Source organism: Theropithecus gelada, chromosome 13, assembly GCF_003255815.1.
Source record: "Theropithecus gelada isolate Dixy chromosome 13, Tgel_1.0, whole genome shotgun sequence".
Classification (NCBI taxonomy): Eukaryota; Metazoa; Chordata; class Mammalia; order Primates; family Cercopithecidae; genus Theropithecus; species Theropithecus gelada.
Window position 1 is genome coordinate 56433669 of NC_037681.1, and position 18926 is coordinate 56452594.

The following is an 18926-nucleotide window of genomic DNA, read 5'->3' on the forward strand; positions in this document are numbered from 1 at the left end:
TGGAGTCAGCGATTATAATTTTTCTAGCAAGATTTGGGTGAGTTCTTTTCACATGAAAAAGTTTGCCTATATTTTAAAATAAATTCTCAGTGAAATGAGGCCAGATGTTTTCATTTACCTTTTTTTTGCATTTTTGTCACAATATTAACCTTACCAATGTTAGCTACTTATTGAATATTTATTGTTAATAAGTACATAACTAATAAATTTTAATTATAAGTTTTATGAATAGACAAATAATACTCGTGATGATTGATAATACATTTGATTTCTACTTATTTGCATTTTCTGTTTTGTGAAAGTATATTTCATTAAACAAAAAACATGCAGTCGCCATCAAGATTCCTTTTTGAGGCAGCTAGGAAGTACTAAAATCATCATTTAATTCAGTCAAGTGAAACTCATCAAATAGTTAATTGCTCCAATGAAAAAAGGTTGACTGGTTTTCCACTTTTTCAGTAAGTTAATGTTATTTTGTGAAATCACCTCTTGAAGACAGCTTTCTGAATCGTCAGACATTGGCCTCAGACTGTTCAACACTTTCTAAGTTAGAAGTAGAGACTGCAAGAAACTCACTTGGTAGGAAGGGAAATTACGTGGAGGAGTGGAGTGTGCCAGTCAATTTGTCAGGTGCTTTCTCATTAAGGACTTCAGAGATAAGGGTCAGTCTTTGGGAACAGATTCTAAACACACACTTCCTTATTAAACGGTTTTACAAAAAGCCAAATTCCAAACCATTTGGAGCTTTGAAGATAAGGATACACACATTGCCAAGTTCCTATCAACTGAGCTGCCATTGTTATTAATTATTGTAATAATGACTCACACACAAGAGGCATTACCTGACATGCATTGACTCAGTGCATTTTCAATTACAAATGGAGAAACCACAATAATAACAGCTGTGGGGGAAATGTAGCAGTCCCTTTCCATCAAATGGCTTCTGTTACGAATAATCAAAATTTTTGTATTTAATTTAGTCCAATTGATACGGTTTCATTTTTTTCTTTAACTGAAAATGACTGTCCAACATTGATAACATTCATTAGATCAACAGTTTGCAAATACCTATGAAGAGAACCAAAGGGACTGCAAAGATGTAAAAATCAGGTCCTCATTCTTAAGGTGTTTAATAACCAATAGGGGAGCTAGGTAACACATACCACAATACAAAGCCATGTACGGCTGATGTGAGCAGTACAGAGTGACCTAATGGGTCAGAGAAGGAAAAGGTCCCTTTCATCTGAGGAAATCAAGGCAAGCCCATGAATTCTTTTCGGATGGTTAGAACTTCAGGATAGATGATTGGAACTGCAAGAGTAGAACACATTCAAGCGAGGAGAATAACTCGAGCAGAAGGACCTTCATGCATATTTAACAGGTGGTGAGTAGACCAGTTTTCTTGGAAGATAGGTTTGTTTAAATGAGTGAGAGATAAAAATAGAAATGTAATTTTGGAATATGTAAGGTAAAAAGACCAGAAATAGGGTAATGGTTTTAGAATTTAAAAAAGGGAATGTATCACAATAGCAAAGACGTGGAATCAACCTAGGTCCCCATCAGTGATGGATTGGATAAAGAAAATGTAGTACATATAAGCCATGAAATGCTACACAGCCATGAAAAGGACGAAATCATGTTCTTTGCAGCAACATAGATGCAGCTGGAGGCCATTATTCTAAGTGAATTAATACATGAACAGAAAATCCAATACCACATGTTCTCACTCACACATCGGAGCTAATCACTGGGTACTCATAGATACAAAGATGACAAAAATAGAAACTGGGGACTACTGAAGCGGGGAAGGAAGAGAGAGGGCAAGGGTTAAAAAACTAACTACTGGGTACTATGATCAGTACCTGGGTGATGGGATCATTAATACCCTAAACCTCAACTTCGTACAATATATTCAGGTAACAAACTTGCACGTGCACTTCCTCAACATAAAATAAAAAAAAATTTTTTTAAAGAGAATGTGATTTAAACTCTGTCTTAACATATACCAAGGATAATTCCCAAACTTGTCATATATCCCCAAATAGATTTAAAAACCAAAGTGTTCACAGTCATTCCGCAATTCTGTAAATACTTCCATCTTGATATTTTTTATTTGTCTTTGTGTTGGTATTATCGCAATCACTTTCTAGCCATTTTATGTCCCAGATTCAGGTTATCCTTATGTTCAGACTCTTCTTTTTTCTTTTTTTTTTTCTTTTTTTTGGGGTGGGGACGGAGTCTTGCTCTGTCGCCCAGGCCGGAGTGCAGTGGCACAATCTCGGCTCACTGCAAGCTCTGCCTCCCGGGTTCCCGCCATTCTCCTGCCTCAGCCTCCCAAGTAACTGGGACTACAGGCGCCTGCCACCATGTCCGGCTAATTTTTTTTGTATTTTTAGTAGAGACGGGGTTTCACCGTGTTTGCCAGGATGGTCTCGATCTCCTGATCTCGTGATCTGCCTGCCTCGACCTCCCAAAGTGCTGGGGTTACAGCATGAGCCACTGCACCCGGCTCTTCTTTTTTTAAAAAACATATTTTTTAAGTAAGCTTTTTGTTTTAGGGTAGTTTTAGATTTACAGAAAAGTTGCAAAGATATTACGGAGACTTGCTATGTGCCCAGCATCCATTTTCCTCTGTTGTTAAGATCTTGTATTATATGGTGTGTTTTTCACGACTAATGTCATAACCAACACCGATACATTGTCACTAAGTAAAGTCCATGCAGTAGTCATATTTATTTAGTCTTTATCTAATGTCATGTTTGCCATTCCAGGATCCTATTTGGTATACCACATTATATTTAATTTTCAAATTTATTCAGAGCACGACAGTTTCTCAGGCTTTCTTTGGTTTTGGTGTCTCTAAGGAAGAGTGGTCAGATATTTTGTAGAATGTTCCTCAATTTGGGTTTGTTGGATGTTTTTCTCATGATTGGAGTGGAGATGTGGGTTTTGGGGAGAAAGATACAGAGGTAAAGTATGATTTTTATCACATCATGTCAAGGGCACCTACTATCAATGTGACATCAATGTTGACGTTAAGCTTGATCACATGGTTGAGATAGTGTTTCTCAGGTTTCTGCACGGCAAAGAAACTATTTTTCCACATTTTTCATACTGTACTCTTTGGAAGACAGTCACTATGTTTATCCCACATTTAAGGAGTGGGAGAATTATGCTTCACCTTCTTGAGAGTAAAGTATCTACATAAACTATTTGAAATTCTACACATAAGATTTGTTTATTGCCTCTCATTTATTTGTTTATTTAGTCATATGTTTATATCAGTATGAACTCATACGTATTTATTTTATACCTTGATTACAATCTAATACTATCTTGTTAATTTTGTTGTTCAAATGTTCCACCTTTAGCCATCGAGAGCCCTTTCTTGGTTTCTGGATCCTTTGACATATCTCCATCAGATTTTCTCTTTAGTTTTTCTTTATTTTCTGTTACTATAATATAGTCTAAGCCTATTTTGTATATTCCCTGCCCCTGCTCTAGAGTTAACCACTTCTCCAAGGAGGCTTGGTTTCCTTACACAGAGAATGGTATTCGAAACCAAGGTCTGGTCTCTGGATGTGCTCATTGCAACTGCAGTGTCATTGCTTCTAGGCCCTCTCAGTAAATGGAGCTCAGAAATATATGTATATGCACTAACTCATATATACATAGATATCTATTATTATTTCTATATTTAGTTATTTGTATCTATGTTGAACTAAATATGAGTTCATATTGACGTATCCATCTGTAATCCAGCACTAAAAGATTTATTCTTGTCTTCCCCATTTGCTTACTTGTAACTTCCTATTACAACAGTAAGCAACCTTCTCCTGCCAGCCAGCCATACATTACCTACTTGTTCAATTCTAGTATACATGCATAACGGTTTCAGAATTGTTCATCTGTACTGCCGTGAGAATCAACTTTATCAACTAGACTGCAGTATGTATATATAGTTCCTTTTGTCTCTACTCTTAGTCTCCACTCATTTCCAAAGTTATTTAGGTCAGCACCTTTTCTTTTAATTAATAAATTTTATTTTTAGAGAAGCTTTACGTTTGCAGAAAAATCGAGCAGAAATTACAGAGAACCACCATATGCCTCTTTTCCTGCCTGCTCACTGTTTTCATGTTATTTCCTATTATTAACATCTTTCCTTAATATGATGCAATTGATTAAAAAATTGATACATTATTATTAACTAGAGTCCATTGTTTACATAAGGGTTCATTCTTTGTGTTATGCAGTTTTATGAGTTTTGACAAATGTATAATTTCATATATCCATCATTACAATATGATATTATAATAGTTTCACCACTACTAAAACCCCTTGTGTTTTATCAAGCCAATCTTACTCATTCCCCAAAACTCTGGCAATGAATGAACTATTTAATGTCTAAGGTTTTGTGTTTTCTAGAATATCATAAAAAAATGAAATCATGGTGCATATGGTCTTTTTCAAGCCGGTTTCTATCACTTAACACTATGCATTTAAGGTTCTTCGTGTCTCTTCGAGGCTTGATGACTCATTTATTTTTATTACTAAATAATATTCTGTTGTATGGATGGACTATACTTTATCTACTTCCCTATTGAAGGACACCTTAGCTACTTACAGTTTTGGTGATTATTAACATAGTTACTATAAACATCCCTGCATATAAATTTTCAAGTCAATTGTGTAAAAATCTAGGAGCATATATGGTCTGACTTTAATTTTGGCAGAAACTACCGACCTGTCTTCCAAAGCAGTGGTGCCATTTTCCATGGCAATGATTGAGACTTTCTGTTGTTCAGTATCCTCAGCAGTAATAGATATTGTCAGATTTTTGGATTTTAGCATTCTAATATATGTGTAATATATTTCATTGCTGTTTTAATTTGCAGTTCCTTCATGGCAAATTATGTTGGGTATCTTTTTTCATGTGCTTATTTTTCATTTGTATAACTTCTTTGGGGAGGCGCCCATTCGATCTTTGCCCATTATTCATTGGATTGTTTGCTCTGTTTAATTTTAATATTTTTTGTATGTTCTAGATATATATATTCTGAATATTCTGGATATTTATCAGGTATGTGATTTCCAAATATTTTCTCCCAGTCTATGGCTTATGTTTTTCATTCTCTTAATAGTGTGTCTTACAGAGTCATTTGTTTTAAAAACGTTGAATTTAATGAGTAATTTAACACTTAAGAATTCAGCATTATTTTTGTACTGGTCTAATGTAAATTTACTCTGTTGACATCTTTCAATTATTCATGTTTTTGTCATCTGTTCAGATGGAGTTAGTCTCCCAACAATATCTTTAGCCCACTTTGATTCAAAATTAAGAGAACTAGGGAGCACCCATCATCATGGAAGACCACAGCATCCTGTGCTTCCCCAGTAATGTCATCATTCCTTTCCTCATAGTACTCATTTGGGAGAATATCGAAGGGGAAAGTTTGTTTTTCTGAGAGTCGTCTCCAGCTACAGTTCCATCAAAGAAAAACAAGAAGCCAGTGAAGTGAAAAGAAAATAGATTCCATACCATTTAAAACGATTGCACTAATTTTATGTAGCGGTAAACATCAATTTATTCAGCAGTAGATTTCAATTATGTTTCTAATTTGCAAATGTTGCCCTCCAGTAGATCTCAAATTAGAGGGCTAAGCACTAAGGAATGGCAAGGCAATGACATTGCAATTAGAGAGTCTTCTAAAATATTCAATTAACTATTTGGGAAGGTAGTAAATGGTTCATATTATTTATCAATAAAAGGCATATATGACATTTGATTTATATGGGATTCATAACAATGTTTCTTTGACTGGTTTTCATTTTCTGTTTTGAAGTTATCTGGTTATATCTGAATCTGCCCTGGGAGGGTTGAGATTTGAATAAGTTTGAAGATTGCCATGGAAAATAATTATTTGGCTACTCTAAAAGACATTACAAGAACTCGTCTAATTCTTATTATAAAGGGATTTGTTGTGTGCAACCGAGCACCAGAAATGAGAAAGCCATTTTCTTCATATTCGCAACACTGTGAGAAGATACCCAAAATAGATCCTTATCTAATCCTTTTTAATTTTTTTTTCAGATTCCCCATCATGTTTTGTAGCCTCTCTGATCCAAAAGAAATGTGAGAGTCAGGCAGAAGAGTATTTACAGTCACAGTTTAGCTTAAACAATTTGGGAACCTCTCTCTGAGGCTTAGTTTCTACAACTAAAAAGGAAATAGGAAAAACGCATGCCTTATAACGCTATTGCGCAGGCTAATTGAAATAATGAAGATGAAATCTGCACAGCCACCAGGGTAATGTTAGCTTCCCCTTCTTTGCATGTTGAATTTTCTTTCCTTTGGAATATACTCACCATAAGCTTTCATAGTTCATATAGGATGCCAGAGTCATGAACTTAGTGTTCTATTTCATTTCTTTTTAGAAAATACCACATCTCACACACATACGTGGTCTAGCTGCCCTCTTGTCACACTTTCCATGTGCCTACCCTTCATGCAGGAGCTTCCACCCCAAGGGCCCCTCTCCATGGCCTCCACTGCAAGCAAGTTCTGAATGAAGGTCATTACACATTCCAGCATACTTTGAATATCATTTGCATATTTATTTCCATGAAGGTAAGAGTTGTGTCCTATGTGCCTCAGACTATCTAACATCTTCACAGTAGGTTCTCAGAAAGTATTTAGGAATTAATGAAAGGTAGGAAAAGAGGAAGGGAGAGAGGGAAGGAGGGAAGGAAGGAAGGAAGGAAGGAAGGAAGGAAGGAAGGAAGGAAGGAAGGAAGGAAGGAAGGGTTGTAGTCTGAAGACAGATATGAAGAGCCTTTTCTCCCTTTTGCAAGCACCCACCTAGAGAATAAAGCAAACTTTATTTTTCTTTATTAGATAAGTGGGAACTTAATAAGAAACCTGCCGCACATTAGTGTAAAGGAAGTTCTGTTTAGCTTCCTCTACTAAGCCTAAATGACTCCTTGTGGTTTGTCTTGTTATCACTCTTAATATTTATGGTGAGATCTGGGCAAAACGTCGAAGGCTTTGAATTCTCTGAGCCCTCAAATTTCTTCTTGCACTGCTCTAATAATATGAAACTCTCCAGATTTCTTTTTCACCCTGCAAATGGTCTCAAGCATCGTTTATGCATGTGGCTGCTATGAAACAATGCAAGCTTCACTCCACCTGGGCAAGTTTGTTTTGCCAGATATTTAACTTTAATGAAGTCTATTGAATAAAACTTAAATGCCAGAGAAAGGTTTTAAAAATTGCAGATGGGATTCAGGAGGATGTTGGAAAATTCCCCCCTTGACACCGAAAATTTTCCCCAAGCCAGCACTAAAGCTCAGTAGTTTTAGGGAGTGGTGGAATCAATAGGATCCCCAAACTGATCTTTATCAGAAAGTACCACTGAGAACTTGGAAGTGCTCTTCAGAACAAAGGTGGCCAAAGCTGGAGCTGCTTGGGTCCAGGCATCACATGCCAAGGGTCACTTGGTTTCACATTAGGAGTTTCTTAGACCTAGAGCTACCCCACCAAAATAACAAGCCTCCCGGAACACCCAGCCTGCTGTGTACTCCCTGGCCCTGGCCCTCTCCTCTTTTCTGATCTTAGTTCCCTTGAACTCTATCATCTGGTTCCCAATCTCCCTTTCAGTGTATGAAAGGAATCTGTCTTGGAAAAGTCCATCTAAACAAGGAAAACAAAATTTAAACTTTCTGGACTGCAAATTATTCATTCACAAACTATTTATTGAGACTGGCGTGGTGGCTCATGCCTGTAATCCCAGCACTTTGGGAGGCCGAGGCGGGCAGATCACCTGAGGTCAGGAGTTCAAGACCAGCCTGGCCAAAATGGCAAAACCCCATCTCTACTTTAAAAAAAAAAAAAATTAGCCAGCCATGGTGGCACATGTTTGTAATCCCAGCTACTCAGGAGGCTGAGGCAGGAGAATCACTTGAACTTGGTAGGTAGAGGTCGCAATGACCTGAGATCTCACCATTGCACTCCAGCCTGGGTGACAGAGTGAGACTCCATCTCAAAAAAAAAAAAAAAAAATCTATTTATTGAATATATAGCACATCATGTGGTACTATAGAAAGTAAGATGAGCTCAGATGCAATTTCTATCCTTGCAATGCTTATACGTATAAAAATATTCCAGTTCAACGAGGATTCTTTCTTCATTTATTAGTTCATTACTCTCTCACTAAAAGCATTTTCTGTTTCCAGTGTATTAGGATTTATGTGGGGCAACAAAAAAGGGTTTCCTCTGTTCTCCATCTTTTGTCAAATGTGTGCTTTGTTTAAAGCTAGTACAATGCCATTTTAGTTAAATCACATTTGCTTTTATGTAATATAACTGTCATGTCAAAACTTTTGTATTATTGTGGAAGTTAGTAAATACAAAAATTGTATTTTCAGAATAAGATGACATAAAACTCATTTTTATTTTATCTTTTGACTTTCCCTAAGTAGGGATCTTCCAGCAAAACACTGAATTTCATTTTTTTCTCTTTAATTTTTCTCAAAGTCATTTGCCTATCTCTCCCTTCCCTGTATACAAGCACAGACACCTGCCAAAGACAACCAATGAGTCCCTGGCCAGAGTCAGAGGCAACCTAGTCATGAACATTCCTGCTGAAAACCTAGTATTTCAGGGACACGCTTGTCTCCTGCTCTCTCTAGAGGTAGTGAAAAATCCAAAGATGACATACATTGTGAGTTCCCCAGAAATGGAAAAGCTTTGGGTCATTTAATCATCACATGCACATAAGATATTGTGTGGATTCTTTTAATTGAACTTCTTCATAGAACATTATACTGAATGTTTGCAAATGGGAATGAACCCAAAGCTGTTTACTGGGGCATAATTTTCCCCCAGTACTGATGGACTCACACCAAGTGCAAGTACAAAACACCGACTTGGTACTCCATGCTAGAGGTCTTCTTTAACGCGAGGGTTATATATTATAGATTGCAATACATCTGTGGGTGTTTGATGTGTAAACATAAAGAAGTACTGAAAACAACCTTTCAGTCTGTCAGCCAAAAAAAAATCTCAAAAGTTTAGTTCACTGGGACCTTTATTAGATTGGCTAGCAGTGTCTAAAATAAATGTTTCCTTTGTCAATTTTTCAGTGAATTTGTCAAAAACAAATAGAAAGATTTTCAGTGAGCTTTATTCTGTGTGTAAACACAGTGCTCTTTATTCATGAGAGAAAACTACTTCATGAAAACCAAATTACTACTGTGCCAACCAATTTTGTCAAAGCTCTCTTAAGGTCTATAAAATTTTTTGCAATGCATTTTGGTTTTAGAAAGATGATGGCAATTCTTTCCTCTAGATGATGTGGAAGTAATAGGCTATGATCTATACGACTACAAGGAAACATAAAGCACAGTTTGACCCTTCCTGGCCACCTCTAGTTTGAATCAATATTGCAACTATTATATAAACAAACATAATCAAATCATTTGGAGTGTTAAGACCCAGAGGATTGCAAAAGGCTCTGTAGGGGGTATAAGGGCTCTTTTGATTCTTTCAGATTGACTGGGAAGCTGCCTCACCTTAATGATGCTAACTCAAACTGAAACCACTCCAAAAGGAGAGAAATAAGATATTAAGAAGCAGATGACCTTTGAATCTATTTACACCTCTGGGCAAAACCAGCAGTGAGGCTGTGAGGAGTTGTGAAGGCTATTCTCTAAAAGGAGTCTTGTGCCACCTGCACCTAACTGAAAACAGAGAGAGCCACAGGAAAGTTTTCACAACATTGGCCTTCTATTTTTCAGGCAAACTCTGCCTCCAAATAAACAAAAATTTATTTTGCTGTGTTTTGTTCCATTTTTCAAGAATGCAATCATCTTATCATCTTTCTGTATTATTGTCTCCAGTAATTAGATCCAGTGTCTTGGGCCTGTCAAAAGCACTGTACTAGTTAGCCATCAAGTCACTTTAATTAAATTCAATAAATAAAGTTGTAAACATTGTTTATGGTTTATTGAAAGTGCAATTGATTGCATACTGAAATATTCAGAAACCTCCAAATAAATCAACCAGTTAGAAAATTCAATATTTTCAGACAGGGAAAATTTATCCTATAAGTACATGCAAAAGTAAAAACTATCCCCTTGTAGTCTTATATGTTCAACTTTATGGAATAAGCCAAAGACTTAGAGAGAAATTTAGAGACGTTCTTTATTCATGAAAGACTAACTTATTCCAGCTTAAATTGCCCACATATTTAGTCTTGAAAGTTTCCCAAATGATTCAAATATCCTTTTAACCTATCCCCATGTCTCATAAAAACAAGACATTCTTCTTAGTTAACTTAAATCCTTTCTTATACAATTATCTCTAACCTTTGGAAGGAAGGGAAATTGAGCCAGTAAGAACCATAATGAAAATGCTGTATATCTATCTTGTCCTCTGTTTGTGCAGTATCCAGCTCTTTTGGCTCTACACAGACAGGACTCTTGCTAAGGTCACCACTTACCTGAGTACATGCCCCCAGAATAGACATTTGTTAGTTGATAGAACTAAAGTAAGATCTAAGTTCCCAATATCTAATGATATCTTAAATCAGTCTAATTGATCTGTTGACATTATCTTAGCATCTTTAACTGCCTTTCTGGAAAAGATAGCTGAGGTTGAAACCCAAGAGGCTGAGTACTGCCAGCCTCTTCTGAATTCTCCTCTTATTTGATCTTATTGCAGAATTTAACACAAATCACCCTCCCTCTTCTTTTTTTTTAATTGTGCAAGTATTTTTATTTATTTGTTTGCTTATTTATTTATTTATTTTTAAATTTATTTATTTTTTATTATTATTATACTTTAAGTTCTAGGGTACATGTGCATAACGTGCAGGTTTGTTACATATGTATACTTGTGCCATGTTGCTGTGCTGCACCCATCAACTCGTCAGCACCCATCAACTCATCATTTACATCAGGTATAACTCCCAATGCAATCCCTCCCCCCTCCCCCCTCCCCATGATAGGCCCCAGTGTGTGATGTTCCCCTTCCCGAGTCCAAGTGATCTCATTGTTCAGTTCCCACCTATGAGTGAGAACATGCAGTGTTTGGTTTTCTGTTCTTGTGATAGTTTGCTAAGAATGATGGTTTCCAGCTGCGTCCATATCCCTACAAAGGACACAAACTCATCCTTTTTTATGGCTGCATAGTATTCCATGGTGTATATGTGCCACATTTTCTTAATCCAGTCTGTCACTGATGGACATTTGGGTTGATTCCAAGTCTTTGCTATTGTGAATAGTGCTGCAATAAACATACGTGTGCATATGTCTTTCTAGCAGCATGATTTATAATCCTTTGGGTATATACCCAGTAATGGGATGGCTGGGTCATATGGTACATCTAGTTCTAGATCCTTGAGGAATCGCCATACTGTTTTCCATAATGGTTGAACTAGTTTACGATCCCACCAACAGTGTAAAAGTGTTCCTATTTCTCCACATCCTCTCCAGCACCTGTTGTTTCCTGACTTTTTAATGATTGCCATTCTAACTGGTGTGAGATAGAAGAGAGTGGGTACCAGCTCACCCTCCCTCTTTACCAGGCTTCCCCAATCACTCCACATATGGTTCTCTAATTGTTTCTTCTTACTTCCTTTTGCCTTTCTGTCCTCTATCCTTAGTAAACTCAGGTAATTCAATTCTCTTTTTTTCTACATTCTTTGGTGATCTCATCACTTCCAATGGCTTCATCAACCAATTGACATTAACTCTTAGATTAATCACATAGGCTTTAGCTTTCCTTCTAAACTCGATACAATCTCCTACTGCTTACCAGAAGTACTAAGAGCCTACCAGGCATCACACCTGACAAGTTTATTTCTTTCCAAACCTGCTGTCTTTATTGGTGACATCACTTTCCATATAATGGAAAGCCCAAACCAAGGACCTCAGAGTCATCTTCATCATCCCTTACTTCTTTACCTTCTAATTATTTGGTAACCAGAATACAGCTGTTATGCTACTAAAATGTCTCTCGGTATATCTTCTCTTCTCTTTCCACTGCCACTGACTTGGTCCTCAGAGTCTCTTATCTGATCTACTCTTATCTGAGCAGGTTACCTCATCATCATTCTTAAACCTATCCACTCTCCTTCTGGCATTTATGCCTCAGAGATCTTTTAAAAGTATAAATCCACCTTGCAAAACAAAAACAGAACCGACAAAATTTCTTTGATGGCTCACTTTTGCCTACAGCTACAGATTCAGCTAGCCTGTGGTGAGCACATTACACCCGCTAGATACTGTAGTAGTTATCACAGCATGCATTATGTCTAAAGAGCATCACATTGAAGATTAGGAAAGTAGGTTCTCATCCCACATATGGGTCCACACATTTCCTCTCCAGTCCTAAGTTTTACCATTGTAAATGAAAGGATTGTATTAAATGATTTCTATGGGTCTTTCAACCTCAGATAACATTTTCAGAAAGGCAGTTAAATATAGTAAGATAATATCAACAGATCAATTAGACTGCTTTGGGAAATCATTACAGATATTGGGAACTTAATTCTTACTTTAGTTCTATCAACCAACATGTGTCTATTTTGGGGGCAATCTGTTTTGTGCAGGCAAGCAAGGGATGTAGAAGCATGAATCAGTTCTAAGCACCTAGGAACTTCTGATCTAGTTGTGAAAAAAAAAAAAAAAAAACAGATTGGGTTACTAACCAGGATATAAAACACTCATAGTCTATACTGCTTAAATCAATGACTGAATCAATCCATAAATAAAGAGAACAAATAAATCTTCTGTGCAGAAGCATCCCAAATCCTCTATGTACATACTTGCCCTCAAGGAGATAGAGCATAACTCCCCAACCATTAAATATGCACTACACATCATGACTTTCCTCCAAAACATACAAAGTGACCAGATGGGGATTTTTTTAAAAGAGTAACTTTACAGTGGAGAAACCTGACAAACACTACCTAGGCCAGGTGATCCAGGTTAACATCAACAGTGATAAGTTACATTGACAGTATGTACCCTTGACATGATGTGATAAAAAATAGCTCTTTATTTTTGTGGTTTCCTTCCCCCAAACCCATAACTCTGTTCTAATCATGAGTAAAACAGCACACAAACCCAAACTGTGGGACACTTTACAAGATACCTTACAAGTACTCTTCAAAACACAATCAAGGTCATAACAAGGAAAGTCTCACAAACTATCAGATTGAAGAGGATCCTAAGGACACATGATGACTAAGTGCTGTGTGTTATCCTGGATGGGATGCTAAAAGACAAAAAAGACATTAGATAAAAACTAAAGATGACCTGGGCACAGTGGTTCATGCCTATAATCCTAGCACTTTGGGAGGCCAAGGCTGGCAGATCACAAGGTCAAAAGTTTGAGAACAGTCTGGCCAATGGAGTGAAACCCTGTCTTGGTGGTTCCAAGATGGCCGAATAGGAATAGCTCCAGTCTACAGCTCCCAGCATGAACGACGCAGATGATGGGTGATTTCTGCATTTCCATCTGAGGTACTGGGTTTATCTCACTGGGGCTTGTCAGACAGTGGGTGCAGGACAGTGGGTGCAGCTCACCGAGCATGAGCCAAAGCAGGGTGAGGCATCCCCTCACCCAGGAAGTGCAAGGGGCCAGGTAATTCCCTTTCCTAGCCAAGCAAAGCAGTGACAGATGGCGCCTGGAAAATCGGGTCACTCCCACCCTAATATTGCACTTTTCCAAAGGTCTTAGCAAACGGCACTGCAGGAGATTATATCCCGCACCTGGCTCGGAGGGTTCCACGCCCATGGAGCCTTGCTCATTGCTAGCACAGCAGTCTGAGATTGAACTGCAAGGCGGCAGCTAGGCTTGGGGAGGGGGGTCCGCCATTACTGAGGCTTGAGTAGGTAAACAAAGCAGCCAGGAAGCTCGAACCGGGTGGAGCCCACCGCAGCTCAAAGAGGCCTGCTTGCCTCTGCAGACTCCACCTGTGGGGGCAGGGCATAGCTGAACAAAAGGCAGCAGAAACCTCTGCAGACTTAAAGGTCCCTGTCTGACAGCTTTGAAGAGAGTAGTGGTTCTCCCAGTACAGAGCTTGAGATCTGAGAATGGACAGACTGCTTCCTCAAGTGGGTCCCTGACCTCTCAGTAGCCTAAATGGGAGGCATCCCCCAGTAGGGGCAGACTAACACTTCACACGGCCGGGTACCCCTCTGAGAGGAAACTTCCAGAGGAATGATCAGGCAGCAACATTTTCTGTTCAGCAATATTCGCTATTCCACAGCCTCTGCTGCTGATACCCAGGCAAACAGGGTCTGGAGTGGACCTCCAGAAAACTCCAACTGATGTGCAGCTGAGGGTCCTGACTATTAGAAGGAAAACTAACAAACAGAAAGGACATCCACACCAAAACCTCATCTGTATGTCACCATCATCAAAGACCAAAAGTAGATAAAACCACAAAGACAGGGAAAAAAACAGAGCAGAAAAACTGAAAATTCTAAAATTCAGAGAGCCTCTCCTCCTCCAAAGGAACACAGCTCATCACCAGCAACAGAACAAAGCTGGATGGAGAATGACTTCGACGAGTTGAGAGAAGAAGGCTTCAGATGATCAAACTTCCCCAAGCTAAAGGAGGAAATTCGAACCCAACGCAAAGAAGTTAAAAACCTTGAAAAAAGATTAGACGAATGGATAACTAGAATAACCAATGTAGGAAGTCCTTAAAAGACCTGATGGAGCTGAAAACCATGGCACAAGAACTACATAACAAATGCACAAGCTTCAGTAGCTGATTTGATCAACTGGAAGAAACTGTATCAGAATGGAAGATCAAATGAACGAAATGAATGAAATGAAGTGAGAAGAGAAGAGAAGCTTAGAGAAAAAAAAATATAAAAGAAACTAACAAAGCCTCCAAGAAATATGAGACTATGTTAAAAGACCAAATGTACATCTGATTGGTGTACCTGAAAGTGATGGGAAGAATGGAACCAAGTTGGAAAACACTCTTCAGGATATTATCCAGGAGAACTTCCCCAACCTAGCAAGGCAGGCCAAAATTCAAATTCAGGAAATACAGAGAACACCACAAAGATACTCCTCGAGAAGAGCAACTCCAAGACACATAATTGTCAGATTTACCAAGGTTGAAATGAAGGAAAAAATGTTAAGGGCAGCCAGAGAGAAAGGTCGGGTTACCCACAAAGGGAAGCCCATCAGAATAACAGCTGATCTCTCGGCAGAAACTCTACAAGCCAGAAGAGAGTGGGGGCCAATATTCAACATTCTTAAAGAAAAGAATTTTCAAACCAAAATTTCATATCCAGCCAAACTAAGCTTCATAAGTGAAGGAGAAATAAAATCATTTACAGACAAGCAAATGCTGAGAGATTTTCTCACCACCAGGCCTGCCATACAAGAGCTCCTGAAGGAAGCACTGAACATGGAAAGGAAAAACCAGTACCAGTCACTGCAAAAACATGCCAAATTGTAAAGACCATCGATGCTAGGAAGAAACGGCATCAACTAACAAGCAAAATAACCTGTTAACATCATAATGTTAGGATCAAATTCACACATAACAATATTAACCTTAAATGTAAATGGGCTAAATGCTCCAATTAAAAGACACAGACTGGCAAATTGGATTAAGAGTCAAGACTCATCAGTGTGCTGTATTCAGGAAACCCATCTCACATGCAGAGACACACATAGGCTCAAAATAAAGGGATGGAGGAAGATCTACCAAGCAAATGGAAAACAAAAAAAGGCAGGGGTTGCAATCCTAGTCTCTGATAAAAGGTCTTTAAACCAACAAAGATCAAAAGAGACAAAAAAGGCCGTTACATAATGGTAAAGGGATCAATTCAACAAGAAGAGCTAACTATCCTAAATATATACGCACCCAATACAGGAGCACCCAGATTCATGAAGCAAGTCCTTAGAGACCTACAAAGAGACTTAGACTCCCACACAATAATAATAGGAGACTTTAACACCCCACTGTCAACATTAGACAGATCAATGAGACAGAAAGTTAACAAGGATATCCAGGAATTGACTCAGCTCTGCACCAAGCAGACCTAATAGACATCTACTGAACTCTCCACCCCCAAATCAACAGAATATACATTCTTCTCAGCACCACACCACACTTATTCCAAAACTGACCACATAGTTGGAAGTAAAGCACTCCTCAGCAAATGTAAAAGAACAGAAATTTTAACCAACTGTCTCTCAGACCACAGTGCAATCAAACTAGAACTCAGGAATAATAAATTTACTCAAAACCGCACAACTACATGGAAACTGAACAACCTGCTCCTGAATGACTACTGAGAAAAAAACGAAATGAAGGCAGAAATAAAGATGTTCTTTGAAACCAATGAGAACAAAGACACAACATACTAGAATATCTGGGACACATTTAAAGCACTGTGTAGAGGGAAATTTATAGCACTAAATGCCCACAAGAGAAAGCAGGAAAGATCTAAAATTGACACCCTAACATCACAATTAAAAGAACTAGAGCAGCAAGAGCAAACACTTTCAAAAGCTAGCAGAAAGCAAGAAATAACTAAGATCAGAGCAGAACGGAAGGAGATAGAGACACAAAAAAACCTTCAAAACATCAATGAATCCAGGAGCTGGTTTTTTGGAAAGATCAACAAAATTGATAGACTGCTAGCAAGACTAATAAAGAAGAAAAGAGAGAAGAATCAAATAGACTCAATAAAAAATGATAAAGGGCATATCACCACCAATCCCACAGAAATACAAACTACCCTTAGAGAATACTATAAACACCTCTGCACAAATAAACTAGAAAATCTAGAAGAAATGGATAAATTCCTCGACACATACATCCTCCCAAGACTAATCCAGGAAGAAGTTGAATCTCTGAATAGACCAATAACAGGCTCTGAAATTGAGGCAATAATTAATAGCCTACCAACCAAAAAAAAAGTCCAGGACCAGACGGATTCACAGCCGAATTCTACCAGAGGTACAAGGAGGAGTTAGTACCATTCCTTCTGAAACTATTCCAGTCAATAGAAAAAGAGGGAATCCTTCCTAACTCATTTTATGAGACCAGCATCATCCTGATACTAAAGCTGGCAGAGACACAACAAAAAAAGAGAATTTTAGACCAATATCCCTGATGAACATTGATGCAAAAATCCTCAATAAAATACTGGCAAACTGAATCCAACAGCACATCAAAAAGCTTATCCACCATGATCAAGTGGGCTTGATCCCTGGGACGCAAGGCTGGTTCAACATACACAAATCAATAAATGTAATCCAGCATATGAACAGAACCAACGACAAAAACCACATGATTATCTCAATAGACGTAGAAAAGGCTTTTGACAAAATTCAACAGCCCTTCATGCTAAAAACTCTTAATAAATTAGGTATTGATGGGACGTATCTCAAAATAATAAGAGCTATTTATGACAAACCCACAGCCAATATCATACTGAATGGGCAAAAACTGGAAGCATTCCCTTTGAAAACTGGCACAAGACAGGGATGTCCTCACTCACCGCTCCTGTTCAACATAGTGCTGGAAATTCTGGCCAGGGCAACCACGCAGGAGAAAGAAAAAAAGGGTATTCAGTTAGGAAAAGAGGAAGTCAAATTGTCCCTGTTTGCAGATGACATGATTGTATATCTAGAAAACTCCATTGTCTCAGCCCAAAATCTCCTTAAGCTGATAAGCAACTTCAGCAAAGTCTCAGGATACAAAATCAATGTGCAAAAATCACAAGCATTCTTATACACCAATAACAGACAAACAGAGAGCCAAATCATGAGTGAACTCCCATTCACAATGGCTTCAAAGAGAATAAAATACCTAGCAATCCAACTTACAAGGAATGTAAAGGACTTCTTCAAGGAGAACTACAAACCACTGCAAGAGGATACAAACAAATGGAAGAACATTCCATGCTCATGGATAGGAAGAATCGATATCGTGAAAATGGCCATACTGCCCAAGGTAATTTATTGATTCAATGCCATCCCCATCAAGCTACCAATGACTTTCTTCACAGAATTGGAAAAACTACTTTAAAGTTCATATGGAACCAAAAAAGAGCCTGCATTGCCAAGTCAATCTTAAGCCAAAAGAACAAAGCTGGAGGCATCACGCTACCTGACTTCAAACTATACTACAAGGCTACAGTAACCAAAACAGCATGGTACTGGTACCAAAACAGAGATATAGACCAATGGAACAGAACAGGGCCCTCAGAAATAATACCATACATCTACAACTATCTGATCTTTGACAAACCTGACAAAAACAAGAAATGAGGAAAGGATTCCCTATTTAATAAATGGTGCTGGGAAAACTGGCTAGCCATATGTAGAAAGCTGATACCGGATCCCTTCCTTACACCTTATACAAAAATTAATTCAAGATGGATTAAAGACTTAAATGTTAGACCTAATACCATAAAAACCCTAGAAGAAAACCTAGGGAATACCATTCAGGACATAGGCATGGGCAAGGACTTCATGTCTAAAACACCAAAAGCAATGGCAACAAAAGCCGAAATTGACAAATGGGATCTAATTAAACTAAAGAGCTTCTGCACAGCAAAAGAAACTACCATCAGAGTGAACAGGCAACCTACAGAATGGGAGAAAATTTTTGCAATCTACTATCTGACAAAGGGCTAATATCCAGAATCTACAAAGAACTCAAACAAATTTACAAGAAAAAAACAAACAACCCCATCAACAAGTGGGCAAAGGATATGAACATACACTTCTCAAAAGAAGACATTTATGCAGCCAACATACACATGAAAAAAATGCTCATCATCACCGGCCATCAGAGAAATGCAAATCAATACCTCAATGAGATACCATCTCACACCAGTTAGAATGGCGATCATTAAAAAGTCAGGAAACAACAGGT